The sequence below is a fragment of the Falco cherrug genome, unplaced genomic scaffold (genome assembly GCF_023634085.1).
Source record: "Falco cherrug isolate bFalChe1 unplaced genomic scaffold, bFalChe1.pri scaffold_35, whole genome shotgun sequence".
Classification (NCBI taxonomy): domain Eukaryota; kingdom Metazoa; phylum Chordata; class Aves; order Falconiformes; family Falconidae; genus Falco; species Falco cherrug.
In genome coordinates, this window is record NW_026599480.1 from 1,213,600 (window position 1) to 1,237,423 (window position 23,824).

General features: G+C 53.1%; 1 long non-coding RNA gene across 1 annotated transcript; it reads right to left on the reverse strand.

Annotated features, from left to right (window-relative positions):
* Positions 1 to 2,220: 2,220 nt before the first annotated feature.
* LOC129735108 (uncharacterized) lies at positions 2,221 to 6,297 on the reverse strand. Its single transcript, XR_008730561.1, has 4 exons — positions 5,824 to 6,297; positions 4,450 to 4,521; positions 3,998 to 4,090; positions 2,221 to 2,695 (listed from the first exon to the last, which is right to left on the reverse strand). It is a non-coding gene; the product is annotated as an uncharacterized LOC129735108 (long non-coding RNA).
* Between the last annotated feature and the right edge of the window lie 17,527 nt (positions 6,298 to 23,824).

A 23,824-nucleotide genomic window follows, 5' to 3' on the forward strand; every position in this document is an offset into this window, starting at 1 on the left:
ATCCTCTCGGCCACCCACGGGCAGTCTCCCCTCCGGCAACTGGCAGCAAGGCACGAGCATCTCCAGTTCCTGCCAGCTGGGTACCAACAGCTGCCCACAACAGCTCTGGCCGGGAACGGTGTCACCAGGGCCGCAGCTGTGCCTGGGACTCAGCCTGAACCACAAGCCGCAGCAGAGACTCCGGACCATCTCTGCAGCTCACCAGTGCTTGCAAGGCATGAAATCCAGCATCAGTGCAGCAAGGCTCTGATCGATCCCTTTCTGCTTGTGGAGGCTACGGCTTCTCCACACATGCCTCTGCCCTCAGCTTCCCAACTTCTCTGGTTCAGAGGGACGTATACCCACCTGGTGCTGCTTTATCCAGATCTTTCATGATTTCCTCTAGGTCTGGCGATGACACGTGGGGAGGCTTCTCTGTATTGCCAACAGGTTTTCTTCCTTGAGGCACGTGAAAGAAAGTATCAAGTTAAAGCTCTCACTAATAAGATACTTAGCAGGAGTGCTTCGTCTGTGAACTCAGCCAGGACTGACGATGCGCCCCTGGCATACCAGGTGAGCTCCAGCACAGGATCCAGACCAGGAGCTGGAGCCACAGCTGCAACCAAACACCCATGAGAAGTTTGTGACATGCACTGTGACAGACGCTGGCACAACGGAAGAGCAGAACCTTTGAGGGGATCATGTCATGACATGGCACACGCAATGACAAAGGTCTATACTGCCACACCTGCAAGGGACGCCTCGCTCACATTTGGGCTTGGAGCGGGCAGCTCTCCAAGTAAGAAGCCATCACGTACCCATGCCGTCTCCCAGCCCGTCAGCCCTGGCACCCCGCTGGGAAGCTGCATATCCATCGCTTGCAGCCAGGCCTATAAACAAACAGAACAGAGAAGCTCCCATGAAATCACACACCTCCGCCCCAAAGTCACCCGCCTCCCAGGTACTGCCACACCTCACAGGGCACGCAATACCAATAGTAACTACAATGGGTAGGGCTGGAGTCACTCAGGCTCCACCTGAGTGTCAAGAAAACGCACTGGTCTGGGACCAAAATAAGCCCAAAAGGGGGAAGTTGTTGTCTCAACTCCCAAATTACTACACTCTGGTTTAGAGGGTAACTACACGTGAAACAAATCTGTGCACAAAGTTCAGGTCAAGCTGACCCACTCTCTGAAGCAGTTATGCATGAAGGGACTTCTCATGAAGGGAGGCAGCCTTAGGAAAGCCGGGAAACAAAGACCAGAGAGCAGTAAGAACACCATTATCTAAGCAATGCAGAGCGAAGCCTTCAAGTGAGGAAAGTTTTGGTCGCGAGAGAATGCAAGCTGACAAGACCTTGCCATCCGCTGACATCAACAGAAAATTAGGTGAAAATAGGACAAAGACAAATGTGGCAGTGGGAGGTCACGACCTCCCACCCAAATAGGTCCCTCCAGAAGAGGGCAAAACCCTGCCTGGGAAGCACGCGTATTTAGTAAAGTCCTTCACCAGTGTTAGCTGAGGCATAGAAGAGCCCACGGTCTCCCAAAACAAGAGGAAAAGCATGACCAAGGTACCAAAACCACAACTAGAAAGAGGTAAAGCACCACTGACTCAATGCACAGCCCTTCAGTTTAGCTGCCTTCAAGTCAGGCGTCCTGCCTGAAGCTGGGTGTCCAGCCCCCACCTCTCCCTGCCCCCAAGGTGTCACGGAGAGTCTTCTACCCGTCAGGGACAACAACGGGCATGAACCAGGCTGTGAAGCTGGGGCTGCTGCGATCCTGGCCAGGGCATGCCTACAGACGCAGCAAAGGCTGCCAGGCTCAGTGACCCCAAGCTGCCTGTGCATCCTCTCGGCCACCCACGGGCAGTCTCCCCTCCGGCAACTGGCAGCAAGGCACGAGCATCTCCAGTTCCTGCCAGCTGGGTACCAACAGCTGCCCACAACAGCTCTGGCTGGGAACGGTGTCACCAGGGCCGCAGCTGTGCCTGGGACTCAGCCTGAACCACAAGCCGCAGCAGAGACTCCGGACCATCTCTGCAGCTCACCAGTGCTTGCAAGGCATGAAATCCAGCATCAGTGCAGCAAGGCTCTGATCGATCCCTTTCTGCTTGTGGAGGCTACGGCTTCTCCACACATGCCTCTGCCCTCAGCTTCCCAACTTCTCTGGTTCAGAGGGACGTATACCCACCTGGTGCTGCTTTATCCAGATCTTTCATGATTTCCTCTAGGTCTGGCGATGACACGTGGTGAGGCTTCTCTGTATTGCCAACACGTTTTCTTCCTTGAGGCACGTGAAAGAAAGTATCAAGTTAAAGCTCTCACTAATAAGATACTTAGCAGGAGTGCTTCGTCTGTGAACTCAGCCAGGACTGACGATGCGCCCCTGGCATACCAGGTGAGCTCCAGCACAGGATCCAGAGCAGGAGCTGGAGCCACAGCTGCAACCAAACACCCATGAGAAGTTTGTGACATGCACTGTGACAGACGCTGGCACAACGGAAGAGCAGAACCTTTGAGGGGATCATGTCATGACATGGCACACGCAATGACAAAGGTCTATACTCCCACACCTGCAAGGGACGCCTCGCTCACATTTGGGCTTGGAGCGGGCAGCTCTCCAAGTAAGAAGCCGTCACGTACCCATGCCGTCTCCCAGCCCATCAGCCCTGGCAACCCGCTGGGAAGCTGCATATCCATCGCCTGCAGCCAGGCCTGTAAACAAACAGAACAGAGAAGCTCCCATGAAATCACACACCTCCGCCCCAAAGTCACCCGCCTCCCAGGTACTGCCACACCTCACAGGGCACGCAATACCAATAGTGACTACAACGTGTAGGGCTGGAGTCACTCAGGCTCCACCTGAGTGTCAAGAAAACGCACTGGTCTGGGACCAAAATAAGCCCAAAAGGGGGAAGTTGTTGTCTCAACTCCCAAATTACTACACTCTGGTTTAGAGGGTAACTACACGTGAAACAAATCTGTGCACAAAGTTCAGGTCAAGCTGACCCACTCTCTGAAGCAGTTATGCATGAAGGGACTTCTCATGAAGGGAGGCAGCCTTAGGAAAGCCGGGAAACAAAGACCAGAGAGCAGTAAGAACACCATTATCTAAGCAATGCAGAACAGAGCCTTCAAGTGAGGAAAGTTTTGGTCGCGAGAGAATACAAGCTGACAAGACCTTGCCATCCGCTGACATCAACAGAAAATTAGGTGAAAATAGGACAAAGACAAATGTGGCAGTGGGAGGTCACGACCTCCAACCCAAATAGGTCCCTCCAGAAGAGGGCAAAACCCTGCCTGGGAAGCACGCGTATTTAGTAAAGTCCTTCACCAGTGTTAGCTGAGGCATAGAAGAGCCCACGGTCTCCCAAAACAAGAGGAAAAGCATGACCAAGGTACCAGAACCACAACTAGAAAGAGGTAAAGCACCACTGACTCAATGCACAGCCCTTCAGTTTAGCTGCCTTCAAGTCAGGCGTCCTGCCTGAAGCTGGGTGTCCAGCCCCCACCTCTCCCTGCCCCCAAGGTGTCACGGAGAGTCTTCTACCCGTCAGGGACAACAACGGGCATGAAGGAGGCTGTGAAGCTGGGGCTGCTGCGATCCTGGCCAGGGCATGCCTACAGACGCAGCAAAGGCTGCCAGGCTCAGTGACCCCAAGCTGCCTGTGCATCCTCTCGGCCACCCACGGGCAGTCTCCCCTCCGGCAACTGGCAGCAAGGCACGAGCATCTCCAGTTCCTGCCAGCTGGGTACCAACAGCTGCCCACAACAGCTCTGGCCGGGAACGGTGTCACCAGGGCCGCAGCTGTGCCTGGGACTCAGCCTGAACCACAAGCCGCAGCAGAGACTCCGGACCATCTCTGCAGCTCACCAGTGCTTGCAAGGCATGAAATCCAGCATCAGTGCAGCAAGGCTCTGATCGATCCCTTTCTGCTTGTGGAGGCTACGGCTTCTCCACACATGCCTCTGCCCTCAGCTTCCCAACTTCTCTGGTTCAGAGGGACGTATACCCACCTGGTGCTGCTTTATACAGATCTTTCATGATTTCCTCTAGGTCTGGCGATGACACGTGGGGAGGCTTCTCTGTATTGCCAACAGGTTTTCTTCCTTGAGGCACGTGAAAGAAAGTATCAAGTTAAAGCTCTCACTAATAAGATACTTAGCAGGAGTGCTTCGTCTGTGAACTCAGCCAGGACTGACGATGCGCCCCTGGCATACCAGGTGAGCTCCAGCACAGGATCCAGACCAGGAGCTGGAGCCACAGCTGCAACCAAACACCCATGAGAAGTTTGTGACATGCACTGTGACAGACGCTGGCACAACGGAAGAGCAGAACCTTTGAGGGGATCATGTCATGACATGGCACACGCAATGACAAAGGTCTATACTGCCACACCTGCAAGGGACGCCTCGCTCACATTTGGGCTTGGAGCGGGCAGCTCTCCAAGTAAGAAGCCATCACGTACCCATGCCGTCTCCCAGCCCGTCAGCCCTGGCACCCCGCTGGGAAGCTGCATATCCATCGCTTGCAGCCAGGCCTATAAACAAACAGAACAGAGAAGCTCCCATGAAATCACACACCTCCGCCCCAAAGTCACCCGCCTCCCAGGTACTGCCACACCTCACAGGGCACGCAATACCAATAGTAACTACAACGTGTAGGGCTGGAGTCACTCAGGCTCCACCTGAGTGTCAAGAAAACGCACTGGTCTGGGACCAAAATAAGCCCAAAAGGGGGAAGTTGTTGTCTCAACTCCCAAATTACTACACTCTGGTTTAGAGGGTAACTACACGTGAAACAAATCTGTGCACAAAGTTCAGGTCAAGCTGACCCACTCTCTGAAGCAGTTATGCATGAAGGGACTTCTCATGAAGGGAGGCAGCCTTAGGAAAGCCGGGAAACAAAGACCAGAGAGCAGTAAGAACACCATTATCTAAGCAATGCAGAGCGAAGCCTTCAAGTGAGGAAAGTTTTGGTCGCGAGAGAATGCAAGCTGACAAGACCTTGCCATCCGCTGACATCAACAGAAAATTAGGTGAAAATAGGACAAAGACAAATGTGGCAGTGGGAGGTCACGACCTCCCACCCAAATAGGTCCCTCCAGAAGAGGGCAAAACCCTGCCTGGGAAGCACGCGTATTTAGTAAAGTCCTTCACCAGTGTTAGCTGAGGCATAGAAGAGCCCACGGTCTCCCAAAACAAGAGGAAAAGCATGACCAAGGTACCAAAACCACAACTAGAAAGAGGTAAAGCACCACTGACTCAATGCACAGCCCTTCAGTTTAGCTGCCTTCAAGTCAGGCGTCCTGCCTGAAGCTGGGTGTCCAGCCCCCACCTCTCCCTGCCCCCAAGGTGTCACGGAGAGTCTTCTACCCGTCAGGGACAACAACGGGCATGAACCAGGCTGTGAAGCTGGGGCTGCTGCGATCCTGGCCAGGGCATGCCTACAGACGCAGCAAAGGCTGCCAGGCTCAGTGACCCCAAGCTGCCTGTGCATCCTCTCGGCCACCCACGGGCAGTCTCCCCTCCGGCAACTGGCAGCAAGGCACGAGCATCTCCAGTTCCTGCCAGCTGGGTACCAACAGCTGCCCACAACAGCTCTGGCTGGGAACGGTGTCACCAGGGCCGCAGCTGTGCCTGGGACTCAGCCTGAACCACAAGCCGCAGCAGAGACTCCGGACCATCTCTGCAGCTCACCAGTGCTTGCAAGGCATGAAATCCAGCATCAGTGCAGCAAGGCTCTGATCGATCCCTTTCTGCTTGTGGAGGCTACGGCTTCTCCACACATGCCTCTGCCCTCAGCTTCCCAACTTCTCTGGTTCAGAGGGACGTATACCCACCTGGTGCTGCTTTATCCAGATCTTTCATGATTTCCTCTAGGTCTGGCGATGACACGTGGGGAGGCTTCTCTGTATTGCCAACACGTTTTCTTCCTTGAGGCACGTGAAAGAAAGTATCAAGTTAAAGCTCTCACTAATAAGATACTTAGCAGGAGTGCTTCGTCTGTGAACTCAGCCAGGACTGACGATGCGCCCCTGGCATACCAGGTGAGCTCCAGCACAGGATCCAGAGCAGGAGCTGGAGCCACAGCTGCAACCAAACACCCATGAGAAGTTTGTGACATGCACTGTGACAGACGCTGGCACAACGGAAGCGCAGAACCTTTGAGGGGATCATGTCATGACATGGCACACGCAATGACAAAGGTCTATACTGCCACACCTGCAAGGGACGCCTCGCTCACATTTGGGCTTGGAGCGGGCAGCTCTCCAAGTAAGAAGCCGTCACGTACCCATGCCGTCTCCCAGCCCGTCAGCCCTGGCAACCCGCTGGGAAGCTGCATATCCATCGCCTGCAGCCAGGCCTGTAAACAAACAGAACAGAGAAGCTCCCATGAAATCACACACCTCCGCCCCAAAGTCACCCGCCTCCCAGGTACTGCCACACCTCACAGGGCACGCAATACCAATAGTAACTACAATGGGTAGGGCTGGAGTCACTCAGGCTCCACCTGAGTGTCAAGAAAACGCACTGGTCTGGGACCAAAATAAGCCCAAAAGGGGGAAGTTGTTGTCTCAACTCCCAAATTACTACACTCTGGTTTAGAGGGTAACTACACGTGAAACAAATCTGTGCACAAAGTTCCGGTCAAGCTGACCCACTCTCTGAAGCAGTTATGCATGAAGGGACTTCTCATGAAGGGAGGCAGCCTTAGGAAAGCCGGGAAACAAAGACCAGAGAGCAGTAAGAACACCATTATCTAAGCAATGCAGATCGAAGCCTTCAAGTGAGGAAAGTTTTGGTCGCGAGAGAGAATACAAGCTGACAAGACCTTGCCATCCGCTGACATCAACAGAAAATTAGGTGAAAATAGGACAAAGACAAATGTGGCAGTGGGAGGTCACGACCTCCAACCCAAATAGGTCCCTCCAGAAGAGGGCAAAACCCTGCCCGGAGAGCATGCATAAAGACCTTCAGCACTGCTGTCTCAGGATGGGTACAATTTTGCTGTAGAAGCAAGAAACATGTAATCAGTCCTGTGTATGATAAGGAAGGTTCAATATACTATGAGGTATAAGAAGTGTGCACTGGACGGGGGAAGGGAGGGAAGATTCCATCGTATCTTCGGGGATCTGTCGACAGGCTGAACCTGTCTTCTCCCACATAGAGATGCCAACTGGGTAAGAACTATATTCAGTGACTATCTCATACCAGCTTTTATTAGGTGCGTTGTTTTAAGCTTGATTTGCAGTTACTATATTATCACCAGCAGTCTTTGAACCTTATCCTTTCATAAACTAGCAGTTTGTATAATAAAAATCTTGAGCTTGTGTAAGTCTCTGGAGATCTGAATAACTGATATAAGGATCTGGCTCAGTGACGTTGAATAGGTTAGTTGAATCACTCTCGTCTACAGTGGGCTGTCAAAACGCAGGTAGCGGGCTAGCTGGTCGGCCATGAGGGTATCGTCTGTCTGGGGAAATTGACAGGTTGATCAAATATGAAGGGTTTGAGGAATCCCCCTTCTTAATGTGACACACCTGTTGGCTGGGACCGGAAAGCTTTCAAAGTACTGTTTCCAGGCCACGTGCAACACCCTTCAAAGACCAGGTGGACAAACATACAGCCTCTTAGGAATTCTTACTGGGACAACTCTACTGGGCACTAAAGAAGCCCACAGGAAAGGACTGGAGGGAAAAAAAAAATCACCTTTTTTTTTGTCTCATGGAGAAGTGCCTACTTCTGAGACTACTGAGAGTCTGCTGCACCACAGCTGCCCTGTTACTTCCCCTGGCCTGCGAGATGGGGCTGTGTGTTGGGGACCTGGGGTTGCCCAAGGAGAGCACTGCAGGGCTAGAGCAGGAATGCTCCCGCCTTCCTGAATGGACATCTCCCAAGGACAGATGTCCCCAAAGCTGATAGCCAGAGCGCAGCCCAGGAGCAGTGGAGTCACGGCACCAGGCACGGCTGTGACCCAGCCAGAGGACAAGCACTCCCGTGGACTAATGCCTGGCCCTGCTGTGCAGCTCTGGCCCCGACTCGCAGGCCGGGGAAGGCTGCCACACCACACTGCCCAGGGTTGGGTTCCAGCCCTCACCCGCCAACCTACCTAATCGCCACGGAGCAGCCCAAGTGTCCTGGGCTTGCAGGGCCACCAGGAGGAAGAGGATAAGGATGCAGGAGAGGGACACAGCCCCCTGTGCCTGCACCATGCTGCTGCTGCTGCTGCTGCTGCTGCTGCTGCTGCAGTCACCACTGCTGCTGCTGCTGCTGGCACTGATGGACCACGCCCACGGCACAACGTATCATGGTGTGGAACACTGGGGCTTGTGACCTCACAGCCCAGCCTCCTCAGGGCAGCCATGCCCCCGGCATGCTGCCACCCACCCAAGCACCCCCCTGGCACACCCCACCCCAGGAAGGCAGGGCTTCCAGTGGAGACCGAGACTGACACTGCGCTAAGGAGTGTTTTGACTGTCTAGAGCTTGATGATAGTGATGAAAGGGCCGAGTGTTTATGGGTACGAACGAGGGGAAAGGCCAGCAATGCAGATGTCATGGTGGGAGGCTCTTAAGACCACCACAGCAGGATGAAGAGGCAGATGAAATATTCTATCAATCAGCAGCTGGGAGAAATCTCACCATCGCTACCCTTGTTCTCATGAGGGAATTGAGCTTCCCAGATGTCTGCTGGAAATACAGTACAGCAGAGAGGAAAGGCTCTAGGAGCTTCCTGAGCTGTGCGGACGAGACCTTCCTGACCCAGCTGGTGAGGGAGCCTGCTAGGGAAGGAGCACCCTGCAGCTGTTGTTTGCTAACAGAGAAGGACTTGTGGGTGATGTGATGGCTGGAGGCCATCTGGGCCATGGCCATCGTGACATGTTAAGAGGTTTGATTCTTGAGAAGTAAGGAGGGGGGGCAGCAGAACTGCTCCCTTGGACTTCCAGAGAGCAGACTGCATCTGTCCTCTTTTTGAATAAAAATGCCGCGGTTTAGATATACGACTTATTTATAGAATTACAAGCATGGAAAACCAGTCTTTTCCATAAGAAAGCAACTACGGAACCTCTTCACTGACAGTAAATACCTCAATACGTGAGTACCCCATGCCACATGCCAATACCAACTCCAATGCAACATAACTGAAATACCTCCACTGGAGATACCAGTTCTGCAATTAAGTCTTGAGCTTTCCTCACAGAGCCTGCCACACCACCCGCTAGCATGTTCCGTTAACCTCCCAAACACTGGCCTTGAGAACCTGAGCGTGAAGCTGTTCTCAAGCACAAGCATGGAAATCCAACCATCAGTGGTCCGAGAGGTACGCAAAGATGAACATCTATGTCTCCCCTGTTGACACTCCTGAGGATAGGAAGCCAGAAGAGCTGTTCAGTTACCCAAGTCTAAATAGGTTTAGTATCTTTACTGAAAGCTGGCGAGACACAAGCCTAAGAAATCTTTGCTCCATATCTAACCATCGCTGAAACACTGAATCGAAAGGAAGCAAAGGAAGACAGAAGACACGCCAGGTCTGCCAAGCAAAGAACATGAGGAAGTTTCTCACCGCACAGAAGCACAGCTGCAGACAGAGTTCCTGCTGACAAGCAGGCAGCAGGAGTGAACTTTATCCATTTGGGACCCTTTGAGAACACCAGGCACCCAGATAGTGCTGAAGGATGCTTTGTACATAGCGGACCCTCGGAGAGAAGCAGACATGTCCAGTTTTATGCCCTGGGGAAGTGCCCTGACACTGTCCTGCCCCTCGGGTGGCGTAGGATAATTAAAATACAGGAACTTATTAGTAAGCATGGGCTAATTCCTGGCCCACTGTGATGCTAACAGTAGCCCACAAATCTCTCAACTAGTTTTGCTCAGCCTGTATTTATGACAGTTACATTGCTCTATGTTGTGGGGGAAAGCAGGTGACACAGCTTGCCCCCTTGATGCACAGGGCTGTGTTTCAAAGGACTACGACAAGCCCAGAAGATCACAGCATAGAACAGCTTATACGTAATTGAGTATCACATCACAAAACATACTGCATGCATCTATCCATGAAAATGGGGTTTATGTAGGCACATGCAAAATGGGTCTCCTGCTCAAAACCCAGCAAATCCTGATTTTAAAAAATCATATACTGAAATGTAAGACGACATACCTTTGGGTTTGTTGCTAAATCCCCATGTCGATGTAATTCCTTCACTGCCATCTGAAATCGTTCAGCTTAAGGCACTTTCCACGCCAAGCAAAGAAAGCTCAACTCAGAAGGGAAAGATCCTTCTTGATGGGACGCATCATCTGTGACAACCGGACACCTTCCCGCCCACTGAAACATAGCAGCAGAGTTAAAAGCAGCTTTTAAATTCCAAGTGGAGAGGTGCAAAGTCTGAAAACTACAGGACATTCTCTTCCTAGCACAAAATAATCAACTTTTTCCCACTTCTCTGCAAACCCCAACCCCGGTGTTTTGTGTTTTTCACACTGCAGCACAGAAAGCCAGTACCCACAGCTGCACAAGGACTTCCAGTGCCAGTGTGCAAAGCATCGAGGAGTCTGGGCTCAGTCTTGGCAGTACAGGAGCGATCCACCTCAAACGCACTGCACAGTCTGCACCTGGGGGTATCACAGGTCAATAGTTAATCACTGCTTTTCCTCCCAGTAACAATAAGGAGAGAAAAAAAGAAAATCTCCTTACATCCATGGCTCTTCTTTACAGGCTAGAGGTTTATGGAAGTGATGACCCATTTCACCCAACATTCAAGACACCTTCTGAACAATTTTCAGAACTCTCCCAAAACCCCCAGATCTTACACAACAATCAGTCCAAAGAAAGTACAGAGGTCTCTGCGCTACTGGACACATGCAGGAACACTTGTGTTTACTGGACACCTTTGTAAAGGGAAAAGGCATTACACCAGCGTACCAGATCCTTGCCCAAAAGACTTTTCAAACCACCTGTTTGTTGACGCAGTCACTGCACTTCAACCCTTCCACCCACGACAACATCCTCTCAGGGGGCAGACTTGCCTGCTCTTGATCACAGAATCAGTCAGCAGAGCTCATATTGAACCAAGCTAAAAACTGGGCCCAGCCTCTACGTTCACGGTTGGGATACACGGCTCCTATCACAGGGCTCACATGGCAGTCCCACCTGGCTTACGTATCTGAAGTTGCATTTCCCACGGGTCAAATATTCCTCTTCACATCTGCCTTGAAACTGAGGGCTCATGGTCAGCGAGAGAAGGGAGTTCCTTGCCTCCTGTGCAGTCAGGTCACGTTCCCCTGCTAAAGGCAGCCTGCTCAGGCCTCCCATTTGTGTACAATCTGTTAAAAGAGTAAAATCAAGTCTGAAGGTTATTCATTTGCTTCCTTAAACATTCTACCATTTGCAGCATTCGGCCCCCAGAAGATGACTTCTGACATAGCAACTTCAACCAAGCAACTGGCAGTTCAACAGAATCACCAACAGCCAGGTCTGTACCCTTGGGGAGACACTTTCAAAGCTCTTTGGAGGATCGCACTGGATCTGTGTGCTTTAGACCCCACTGCGTGGATTTACTGTTTTACTGGCAAAGGTTTTATGTACCACACGTGAACATCTTCAAAACACCTACTGTAATGGTCTCATGCGTAAACAGACACAATGATCCTCTAATATCACACACGAAGAACTCAATGGATGCCCCTACCAAGGCAGTGGTTCCCTTCTGTAGCCACTGAACAAGCAAAAGGATGGATCAGAACGACATTATCAAGCTCTGAAGCAAAATTTCTGTCCTCCTTTAGCTGTAATTTAGAGCTTCATTGAGTGCTGAAGAGTGTCAGCCTGACAGCTCTGAAGCAGGAAGCGCTTGATCCTCTGTGCCAGAACCACACCGGCACTGGCCACACAAGCTGCCTGCGTACTCGCAGGGTCAGGGTCAGGGTCCGGGTCCGGGTCAGGGTCTGTACTGCCCTGCCACCGCAACACAGAAGTGAGGAAAGTGAAATGGAGATAGAAGTGTTCATTTTCCACGTAGTTGATGCTGGCAGCTTCTTGCCTCCAGCATTCCTGCACCTCAGGAGCCTGGGAAATGACAACAAATGAGAAAGTTCCTAAAAATAATTTGCCTAACACACCACAGCGTAGCACTTCCATATGCCCACACCACACTTCTGGCTCCCAGCTGCTCTCCTGTGCTTCCCTTTAGCTACCTGGGAGGCACCTTTTCCATCTCCTCAGATCTCAGAACACCCAACTCATGGCTCTAACATTCTTCCCCTTCCTCTCAACATCTTCCTGGTGGTCTCTGCTTTCTGCCCTCCAGATTAGGGCCTTATCATAACAGGACAAGGATAGCACTGGGGGTTTTTTCTGTAAGGAAGCCAAATACTTAAAACTCTTAATTAAAATATAAATTTTAAAGAGGAAGGGAAAAGCCAAAATGACAGCCAAGTGGAAGTTTCATTTGGTGCTCAAACCACCTGAACACTTCTGCTGCAGCTGCAGCCGAGAGCTGGCCCTTAGATGCCTGATCAGGATAAAGCCCCAAATCCTGCCACTAAGGTTTCAAATGACAAAATAACATCATCTAAGGGAAGGCAAAATGGATAAACACAAACATCGCCGTATGTTTACAGGGCCTTCACAGCACAGTGGTTCTCTGATGGCACCCAGAACTTAGCAGTATGAAGAATTACAAAGGTCAAGTGCTCTTTATAAGCGATGCACCCTTAAATCAACACTAGTGACAAAAGAGCCAAGCACTTGACTTGCAGAACGGCAGACGATTCCTGACTTTCTCCACAGCTTCTACTACTGATGAAGCTTACAACCACCTCACCATTTGGGAACAACATCCGTTGCTAGTGTTGCTCTGGTTGGAAACCCAGCAGGCTGGCACGTTCCTTCCTTCAGAGCCAGAAGGAATTTGTCGTTACAGGAATTCTCATGCCACTGAACTGGCAGCAAGGTACACAAGCCTCTTAATCCCTTTTTATACTTCTGCGCTTGTGCCATATAACCATTCTCCACTCTCCATCTCACCACCTCTCCAAGCAGAAAAGTCCCATCTGCCACACACTTGTCACAAACTACGTAGGATATGACACAGGTTTCAAATACACCGGAAAGTATCAAATCAGACACTTTAAAACATAAAAGAAAACTAAAAAAAGGTGGCAGTGGGAAATTATTTTCTACCTTGACTGTTAGGTTCACAAGCTGCTAGTAGTTAACATTAATGGCGCACTATTTCAAGGTCGCTGCTAGTAGTTAACATTAATGGCGCACTATTTCAAGGTCGCTGCTAGTAGTTAACATTAATGGTGCACTATTTCAAGGTCGTGATGGCAACCTGCAATGTGTGGGTATCAGCGAGAGAACTGCTGCCTTGCACCAGTTCAGGTGCTCCACCTATACCTTGTCACAGATTTGAATTTTTTGTTTGCTTGTTTTAAATGCTTATCAGGGTAGGATTTGCCTACCAAGACCAGATTTTAAGTGAAGTTACATTAAGCTGCTCTTGCTTTAAGTACAGCAAGATAGCTCCACTGCTACATTCAGCCACAAGAACGTAAACGCCTCCAGCTTCATAGACACCCATACATTATTTTTGTAAGGAACAAATGACTAAACATGGAACAACACTATGGAAAAAGCAAAAGAATGCACACAATCAGCATTTCCCTATTTGGACCAAAACCCAAACATCTCTAACAGCAGATAAGTCTGAATTAAAAATCAACCACATCCAGATCCCAAACGGGGTAGGGGTTATTGTATGCCACAGACCTGGACTTGACTGTTGAAGGAAATCACGCGCTACGGAAAATTTGAGGTGGTTCTGCGGAAGGTTAACTACAGCCTTGGCAACTTCCTTGGGACATGAAAGGTATGTGCGCTACAGTACCACCCGCAATAAAGGAAACCAGTCTCGCAGTTTGAGTTCAATACCACATCCGCAAACCAAATGAGGCTGCTACGTTTGAGGAACACTGATGGAAACCTCACCTGCCATCCCAAAGTTATGCTACGGCATTTCTTCCCTTTTTGCCACTTCCTCAGCCTTGGTACATCTTTTGCAGAATCTGAAGCAAGGGCCCATAGCTTCTTCCTGTTTCTAACAGTGAATGTCTGGGTTTCACACGTTGGTTTCTTGTGCGGCGCCAATAAGACCCAACACTCGCCTTCAGAAATGCATCCGTACACTAGGCAAGAAAAGGAAAATTACCAGTCACGACATTGTACTGCCCACAGGGCAAGAGAGTGCCCCACTCGTAAGAGGATTTAAGGCCGTAAATAACCCTCAAATATCTTCATGAACAAGCACAGTTTAATCATGTGCTTTTAATCTGACTACCGACACAATCTAACAAGAAGACACATTAAGGGAAGCAGAGCTGTAGTTAAAAAAGTGGGGCTTCTCTTTCCTCTCCTGAGGGTTTACCATCCAGAGCTGGCTGAAGTTCTGAACCTGCAAACCGCTCCCCCATGCTTGTATGCTCGCTCTGGGAAACAAAGACGGCTGTTTGAATTCTTTTGCAGGTACAATCTTTCTTTACTTTTGAGTTGGAATGAAATGAAAAGCTGCCATCAGTCCCACTTACGGCACAGAGACACCCCTATGTTCCACGCACACGCCTGCCCAGAAACGCATGCAGAGGGAAGCCATCCCTTGGGTATCAAACACAGAAACAGCACTGAAAACCTTGACTTCTGAGAGTCCCTGCAGCGTTCTCCCAGGCCAATACACAGCATGCTTGTGGCAGGATCACCACTGCGTGTGCGTCACTTGCTTTCATTTCCATCTTCATCTCTAACCTGGCACTTGCCACCTCCAGAATGCAGCATGCATAAAAGCAATTCCGTTTACTACAAGCACAGCACCGTGTGAACCTTCTGCATGAAGCCCGGTATTTAAAGGAATTGCTATAAAGAATAAAAATCTGCCGGCACCACTGACACACAGACACGCTGTGTTTTCTGAAGAGGGCCGATACATGAAACCTGCAAACTAAGGACTGCGACAAACTAAGCTCGCTCCTTGCCCCTCTTCTTTTGCCCTCAGGCTGGTGCAGGAGCTCCTTTCACCAGAGCAGGCACACCACAGACACAGCCTCACCGAGGGGAAGGGTGGGGAGGGGATAAGGGCAGAGGGGGAAAGGAAAGACCCACAGAAGCAGCTTTGCTGCCCACTGCCAAAGTCACAAGCCGCTCACGGATCCTGTCCCCTCGCCCTGCCTCTGCTGGTCTGTGCCTCCGTCCCCCTTCCCGCCCCTCCGCTCCTCTCCCTAGCCCTCTCTCCTGCTGCTGATCCTGCATCCCTTGCGGCACCCCCCTGCCCCTCTGTCTCTGTCCCGCTGCATCCCTCTGCCCGCTCCTCGTCAGTCCCTGTCCTTTCTCCATCCCTGCCCAGCCCCCCCCGCTCTCCCTGCCCCTCTCCGGCCACCCCTCCGCCTTGACCCACCTCTCCCTGCCGCTCAGTGCCTCCCTTCCCCTCGTCTCTGCCCACGGGGGCTCCGGGGCCGGGGCCTGTGCTCAGGCAGTCCCGGGAAGGGGCCATGGGGCCTACAGGGCCCGGGCTGGGGGCTGGTGTCCCCCCAGGGCCTGACTGCTGGGCAGGGATGTCCCATGGCCTGCTGGGAGAAGGCGTGCCCCGGGGCATGCTGGGAGCTGTAGGCCCGGGGCCGCCCCATGGCCAGGTTGTTCCCGGGGCATGCTGGGAGCTGTAGGCCCGGGGCCACCCCATGGCCAGGTTGTTCCCAGGGCATGCTGGGAGCTGTAGGCCCGGGGCCGCCCCATGGCCAGGCTGTTCCCGGGGCATGCTGGGAGCTGTAGGCCCGGGGCCGCCCCATGGCCAGGTTGTTCCCGGGGCATGCTGGGAGCTGTAGGCCCGGGGACCTGAGTGCATCATGGTGCAGGGACGTGGCAGTGCAGTAGAAGCAGATACTGTGGTGTCGCTGGGATGCCCGGAGAACTACAGGGAGGTCAGAGCTGGGACCACCCATCTCATGCCCTCTCCTCGCTGCCCGTCAGTTCTACTGGGGAAAGACACCCTGGGTTCAGGCTTCTTGTTCCAGCTTTATTGAATTGCAGCCGTTCTCTGGAGAAGAGCTGCACCTCTGCCTGGCTTAGCAGCACCAGCAGCACAGTGATCGCAGGGTGCATCGTGTCGTTTGCCGCACCCTTGGAGTGCTCAGGATGGAGGTGGTCTGAGCTGCCAGGGAACAGATGGAGGGTCCACTGTCTTCCTCCAAGGCCTGAAGGGCTGTGATGGAAAGAAACGGAGCAGAGATGAACTGCCGTGTCTGCGAAAACCACCAGGCATCCCCTCCAGCCCATGCTCCCTACTCACTGCTGCAGATCTCAGCCAGCTTCTCCTCCCTTTGGTCCCTCAGGAGCTGCCCAGCAAGCCCTAGGGACAGAGCTACATCAGACCCCCCACTCCCCAGCGTGCTCCCAGCAGCACAGCCCCCAGCTCAGCTGGCTGGGCTGCACGCCCTCCTCCCCCTCACCGGGCTGACCCCAGGGAAGAGCAGTAGCTGAGGCCGGTGGGACTGAGCAAGGCAGCCACCGAGCCCACCTGCATGGTCAAGGGTGGGAGAGAGTGGCCAAGGCCCTGCACGGGGCAGCCGAGGCTCTGGCAGCCACAGGGCTGCTCCTTGCTGCCGGTGCAGCAGCGGGACTGGGGCTGGGCTGCCAAAAGCGGGACCCTGGGGGCTGTGGCTCACCGATGAACCTGACGGCCGTTGTTCGCAGGGTGGCCTGAGCATCCTCCAGGTATGGCAGGCTCTGATTCAAGTACCCTTCGGTCCTGCGCCTGTCCCGCCGTAGCTGGAGAGAGCACAAGGATATGGGCATGTCACACAGCCTCCCCAGCTGGCCAGAGCAGTCCCGCCTGCCAGCACCCGCCGCTGCCCAGAGCCCTCCCTCCCGCTGTGTGCAGGGAGAGGGGTGTGGAGAAGAGCCCTTGGGGCTCTCTTCTCGAGGACAGGGAATAAGGATGCAGCTCCAGGCTGTGGGCTGCGGGCTGCAGCAGGGCAGGTGAGGCACAGCTGCAGAGCGCACAGGGCAGACCCGTGGGGCAGCCCTCCTCCAGGGGTTGTCCTCACCAAGCACTCTGCGATCCTCCATGTCTGATGGCTCTGCAGCAGGTTTTTGAGCTTTTTCCACTTGAGGAGCTCTGCTGCAGCGAGGAGGGCTTCCCTGGAGGCCTGCAGAACAGCAGAAACTGGGAGGTGGCACCACGGCCTGGGGAAGGAGATCTGGCATCTCCCTGCCTTTTCCTTTCTTCCTGGGGTCATCCTGCCCTTAGGAAGCTGGGAAGTACCCTGGCCCAAACATCTCAGGTTTTCATCCCTATATCTCTGCTTAGCTTTGGAATCTGTGCCTTGGCCACGCTGTGGATTTGGTCGCTCATGTGAAAGATGAGAGGGAACAAGCCCACTTCCACTTTTGTCTTCACCTGCCTCTTGTTTTTCCTCACCACAGTCTTCATTAGGTCTCTGAAGAGGCTGATGGAGAGCTCTCTCAGCTCGCTGAAGCCCTGGTAGGGAGAAGCAGAGTAGGACTTGCGTCCTTGTAGGTAGCTGTCCCCAACCAGCGCCTGCCTGCCCACGAGGCTTGGGCTCCCCCATCAGCCTTACCACAGCAAAGAGGGGCAGGAGCTTCTCCAACAGCTGGACAGCGATGGGGCTGGCCTTTGTCTTCTTCAGGTGACCCACGACGTTTTGCGAGACCGCCAGGGACTTCATCTTGATATATCCACAATGCACATCACACCAGTGTCTCCGCTCGTGTGACTACGTCCTCAAACTGCTGTTTTTTCTCACCACTGGCCAGTACTCTCCCCATTGATGACACAGTCAATGAACACACCAACCATTTTCACAGTGAGCCTGTCAGCAGCACCTTATCGTTCCTGGCGATCACCTTCACCTCCACCAAAGGCCCTCATGGGCAGCAGAGACAGCACTGTCAGCAACCTCTTTTCTTGTCAGGGCTGTGCTTCCCAGTCGTGTTTCTCTCTGCTGTTGAGGACAGCAGCGTTTGCTCACGTCCTTGGCATCCAGTTTCAGCTTTAAGATTCCAGGTGCCATCCCCTCGGCCTCGTCTGCTGCTGCTGATCATTTCCCAGTAAGGGACAGACCTTACGCACTGCAGGTGCTGCAAACTGTGCCTTGCACAAAGGCACAAAATCTGTCTACAGCGCTGTCTGGGGTGCCCTCTACCCTGCCTGGTGAGGCTGCATCTGGAGTGCTCTATCCAGTTCTGCAATTCCTAGTTCAAGAGAGATGGGGAACTACTGGAGCAGGTCCAGTGTATGGATCCAAACATGAGGGGACCTGGAGCATCTCTCTTGGGAGTAAAGGCTGGGAGCTGGACCTGTTTACCCTGGTTTTCACCCTGCCCTGGTAGCCATGTGAAAGACATGATAAAAGTTTTGCTACCTGCTTTCTGTGTTGAGAAATTTAAGTGCTCCCTTTTGCATTCGTACAGAGCCCAAATGCTCCGTGGAAACCTCCAGCCACAGCTCCCCCAGAGAAGGTGTCAAGAAGGTTTTCTCTTGCTGGATCTCACCTTGCCCTGGTGCCTATGTGCAGGACACCACAAAAGTTTGGCTACCTGTTTTCTGTGTTGAAAAATTCAAGAGCTCATTTTCGCACTCGTACAGAGCCCAAATGCTCCACTGAAATATCCAGCCACAGCTCTGCCACATAAGGTGCCACAGAAGAATTCTCTTGCTGTTTCTTACCCCGCCCTCCTAGCCATCGAAAGGCACACCACAAAAGTTCTGCTACCAGCTCTCTGTACTGAGAAGACTGGCCACTCACCTTTGCACTCATGCAGAACCCCAAAACACGTTGGCAAAGTGCAGCAGTGCTCTCCTGGAGAAGGTGCCAGGCAGGAATTCTCTTGCTGCTTCTCACCCTGCCCTGGCAGCCATGTGAGGCACAGCACAAAAGTTCTGCTCCCTGCTTTCTGTGGTCAGAAAATTGACCCAACACTTCTGCACTCATGCAGAGCCAAAAAAGTACGTCTTGGGCAAGTGCAGCATTGCTCCCCTGGGAGAAGGTTTATTACTTTTGCTACAGAAAGGAGGCGATACAGCTGGTCCTGGGAAAGGAGAAAGCCGACAGCTTAAAACAGGCAGGGGAAGGCAGGGCAGTTAGGACTGCCTTTATGGAGTTCGGTGTTGTTCGCGTAGGCACATACACCTTTTGGCACGTCAGTGAGTGTAGGGAGTAGGGTTATGGCACTGGCTGCATGTGCACAAACTCGTGCTCTCCGTTATCTATGGGTTGCTTTTATGGCGTGTAGAAACTAGGTTGCAAAATTGAGCCTTGGAGTCCAGAACGAGGCAGCACTGTATTTGTGGGAGTCCAAGTAGCGTCTTCTCTCCCGAGAGCCACACCTCACCTGTCCCCCTTCAAACCTTGCAGCCGGTCACTTGGTTCACATGTTATCAGAGAATACCAAACAGGTGCAAGAACATGCTGGTACCTACTCCCTGTGAGAGCTTGTTCAGCACTGCTGTCTTTCTCAGCTGCTGGTCAGCCAAGACGACTGCATCTGTGTGTGACAGCTGGCATTCCAGCGGTGACCTCTGCACGCCGCACCAGCTCCAGCAGTGCCGTCTTAATGGCAGCTGGCTGTAGCCCATCCAGCTGTGTCAACAGCAAAGTGCCGCTACACAAAAAAGTCAAATGCCATGAAGCAGTCAGCCACGAGTGGAGCTGACAGCAAGCGCCAGCCCTGCCAGGCAGCCATGGATGGGAGGAAGCCCAGACAGAACCACCTGTGAATGCCCGGAAAAGCAAGCGAGGCTCTTGGCAGTGCCGCAGCCCGGGCGGGTCTCTCCTAGGGAACCTGTGTCCCCCCAAAGCCTGCCGGGGGGAGAGGCTGCGAGTGGGGGTTAAAACCACCACAGCCCCCCCGCCAGCAGGGCCACAGGCTGTACCCTGCAGCACAGCTGGTGGGGCTGCCCTGCAGCAGGGAAGGGCTGCGGGTTTCCCTGGAGAAGTGACCCCAAAACGTGAGGCACATCCCAGCTGGGGCTGCTTCTCCCGCAGGCAGCTGCCCTTGGGCAGGCGGCTGTGCCAGGGCTGCCTCCCCCAGCCCTCAGCAGCACAGGGGTGTGGGGGCAGGAGAGGAGAGGAGGGTCTCCCTGAAACCCCCATCTCAGCTGCTTGCCTCGCCCTGGCCCTCAGGACAGCAGGCACTGGCCCCTTCGGGGATCTGCTGGCAAGAGTCCCAGGGCACTCCCCCTTCCCCTTCTGGGGATGCATCCCATCCGCGCAGCGATGAGCAAAGCAGCAGAGAAGAAGCCAGCAGTGGCCCCTCTCCCCCAGTTCTGACACCCACATTCCTCCCTCCCTCCCGGTTCTTGAGCCATATGCCAGCCTCTTCCCCAGTTCCCAGGGCCATACCCCTCTCACTCCCCGACTTGTGCAGCGATGAGCAACCAGACACAGAAGAAACCAGGTGTGGCCCCTCTCAGCATCCCCAGTGTTTTTATTTCAGAGGGGCCCTGGGGGGCCCGGCCGCCTCACTCGGTAGCAGGGCAAGGGGAGGCGGCGCGCATGGTCCCCTGAGCCCGGCTCATCCTCCAAGAACCTGCGCAGCCACTGCAGACCTTCGCTGATGTCTGGCAAGCGGCGGAGGGGGCTGCGGTCTCTGTCCTGCGGGCTGGACATGCTGCGGATGCGCTGGTGGGGCTTGGGGAGTCTGTGCTCCCCAGAGCTGTCAGAGAGCCTCCGGCGCCGGGGACCTCCGGGGCCCCGCTGCTGCCACCGCTGCCACCGCCCCTGCCACCGCCCCAGCTCTACCTGAGGATGGAGACGGCCGTGATGATGGCGGGCTGCCCCACTGTGGTCCACCTGTCCCTGCAGGCGGTGGATGGCCACAATGCGCCCCCGGCAGATGGGGCAGGTGGCAGCGACGGTGGTGTCAGCCCAGTGCTGGATGCAAGCATGGCAGAATGCATGCCAGCACGGATCCACAGCAGCGGGGCCCTCAAGGGGACCCAAGCAGATGGGGCAGGTGTCCTCCCGCCGGGAGATCCTGGTGGCTCCCAGTGCTGCTGGCTCATGCCTGGACGCCTCCATCGCTGGTGCTGGAAGTTGGTGCCCTGTCAGCTGCTGGCGGCACTTACTATCTCACCTGCCACTGGCAGGGCTGGATGGGTGCCGCCGGCAGGACTCGAAGGCTCGGGTGCTGCTGGTGGGACTTGAAGGCTCGGGTTCCACGGGCAGGACTCTCTGGCTCCTCAGCTGCTGGCAGCTCTCAACGTCTGGCGTGCTGTGGCAGGACTCGATGGCCTGGGTGCTGCCCACAGGACTCCACGTCTCCCACGACGCTGGCAGTACGCGACACTGGCAGTGTTGCTGCGCAGCCCAAGTGAAGTCAAGGGGTGACTGTGACCCTCTGGTGACATCACAGTGGTCTCAGGGGTGCACCTGCAGGCGCACCCAGGCACTCGCCCAGCCTCAGAGACAGACCCTGCGATGCAAAGCCCCTCCGGCAGCGTTGCTTCACACCTCCGTGTCTGCTCAGGCCCCTTTCAGGCGGTCCCTGCTGCTGCTGGTAGTTGTGCCAGCATCACACGCTGGTGCAGTGTGTTGGGCTGGCAGAGCCCTCCGGGGGCCACCTGGTGCCAGCCCCTGTTGAAGGAGGGTCACCCTGAGCCGCATGGATGCTGGGCACCCCTGGAAAGAGCCAGGCTCCAGCTTCTTCGCGCCCTGCCTTCAGATAGTGACCTATATGGAGAAGGTGCCCTGGGCCTTCTCTTCTGCAGGCTGAAGAGTCCCATCTCTCTCAGCCCCTTCTCACCGGAGAGATGTGTTGTCCAGATGGTTGGCATCAGAAAGTTTGTGAGAAATATCATGGCCCAGGCCTTCCCTAGAGCCACACACCCACCACAGAAAGCCTTTGGAGACAATTGATGGAGACAACTCTCTCCCACCTCTGCCGTGGGCCAGAGGCAGTGCTAGACCTTTGCCTCCCACCAGTGAGGGACTCCAGGACACATTTCACAAAGGTCAAAGGCTGCATCATGACTCCCATGCTAGAAAAAAAGAGCTGCCGAGATCAATCCCACTGTGGGCAGTTTCTCTTCTGTCTGTTGGCTCGCAGTTCTCACCCAAACTCTCGTGCTGTTCTGCACTGAAGCTAGGCAAGGTCTGGTCCTGACTTTCAGGACTGCCCCAAGTCCTCTCAAGTCAGCTGGACGGCACCATCAGAACTGGGTCCTGTGACAGGTCTCCCGGTCCCACAGCAAGATGTAGGTGCTCCCTCCGAACATTTGAGCCAAGTTTCATTAGGCAGGAGCTGCAGTTTTCAGGGTATGTCCCTGCCACGCAAATCCATTCCTGACCCTGCTGCTTCTTGCAGCGTTATTCAGGCGGCGGAGAAGGGTCCGGGAGCTTGGATTGCAACCCAATGCCTACTAATGAACAGGCACCACAAAGCCCCTCTCTAACCACTGCCAGAGCAGAGGGATGCACAGACCACTCTGCAATCACACCCAAGGACACAGCCAGAAAAAGAAAAGCTTTTTATTTCCTTTTTTTGGGGTTGGGGTTTTTTTGTAAATATACAATCACAGAAACCTCTGCATAACATTCTCAACAGGACAGGCAGCTCTGCGGCCCTTAATATGACATTACAGTGATTATTTTAAGCAGTGAAAGCCTTTAATCCTCCCCTTTTACCTAGCATAAGGGTTGCTCGACTGAAATATCTACTTTCTTCAGTGAATATAGCCAGGGCGTACCAGAGGTTTGAGCAGTGTTTTGGACTCAGTCATTCTTTGGCTTAACTTCAGGACCCTTCAGGGTGAAACAGCCCTTTGCTCACCATCTGTTCGGAGCAGAGACACAAACCCACTGCCCCTCCAAAACGCTTTACAGAGTGAGAGCTTCATTCAGGGCTCTGAATCAGTCCCTGTGGCTTATTGATGCACGGACTCTGAGAGCAGATTGAAGACTCGAAGACAATCAAAGACACCTCAAAGACACTTTACTAAAATCAAGCAAGCCTTTTTGCCTTTACAGTGGGCTGACGTATCAGCCTGTGATTGTGCTCAGTAATTTTCCACTGTAGCTCTTTTTTCTATTGCAGACACAGCAACTTAGCAACTGCCTTTACCTACAAGGCCACGAGCTCTGCAGACAACTCCGTATCTTGAAGTTTCTCTTCTTGCTCCCATGACTTCCTCCCAACAAGCATAACTGTGTCTCTCTCCCAAGGTCAGTTTTTTGCTCACTGATGCTGTCGAGCTAGCTCGAGAAATATCCACAAGTCCCTGGGGAAACTTATATTCACCATCTATGTTCAAGGTTAATCATAGATTAATAGCAGTATTGTCTAGGTTAAAGTAGTAAGATTAGTTGTTAGCAGCAGTTAAAACACAGGTGCAGCAATAACAATATAACCACGTCCATTGTACAATTCTTTCCATGATTGATTTAGCCTTCAACTGAGTTAATCGGTAGTTAAAAATAAATGTGTATGTTAAACAGTAAGCAATAATCAAATAAGCCTGTCAGATGATTATGATTAGATATAAATGACTTTTATGATTTTGAGTCAAGAAGAGAACAGCATGACCTACACGGCCAACAATTGGATTGAATGATGAGGATCAGCTGACGGGTGAGAATTCAAAGTACTTTCCGGCTGACCAAGAAGAACAGAAGAATCGGAAAGATGATGAAACTTTAAGTGGACTCATATGACTGGACTTTAGGGATTATGTAATTGCTTTAAGAAATCTATCTAAGATGCAAAATGAAAAATTGCAAGTTGCCACTCACTGAGGTGATGCCCAACTCTGTATTGTGATTAAAAGCAAACCTA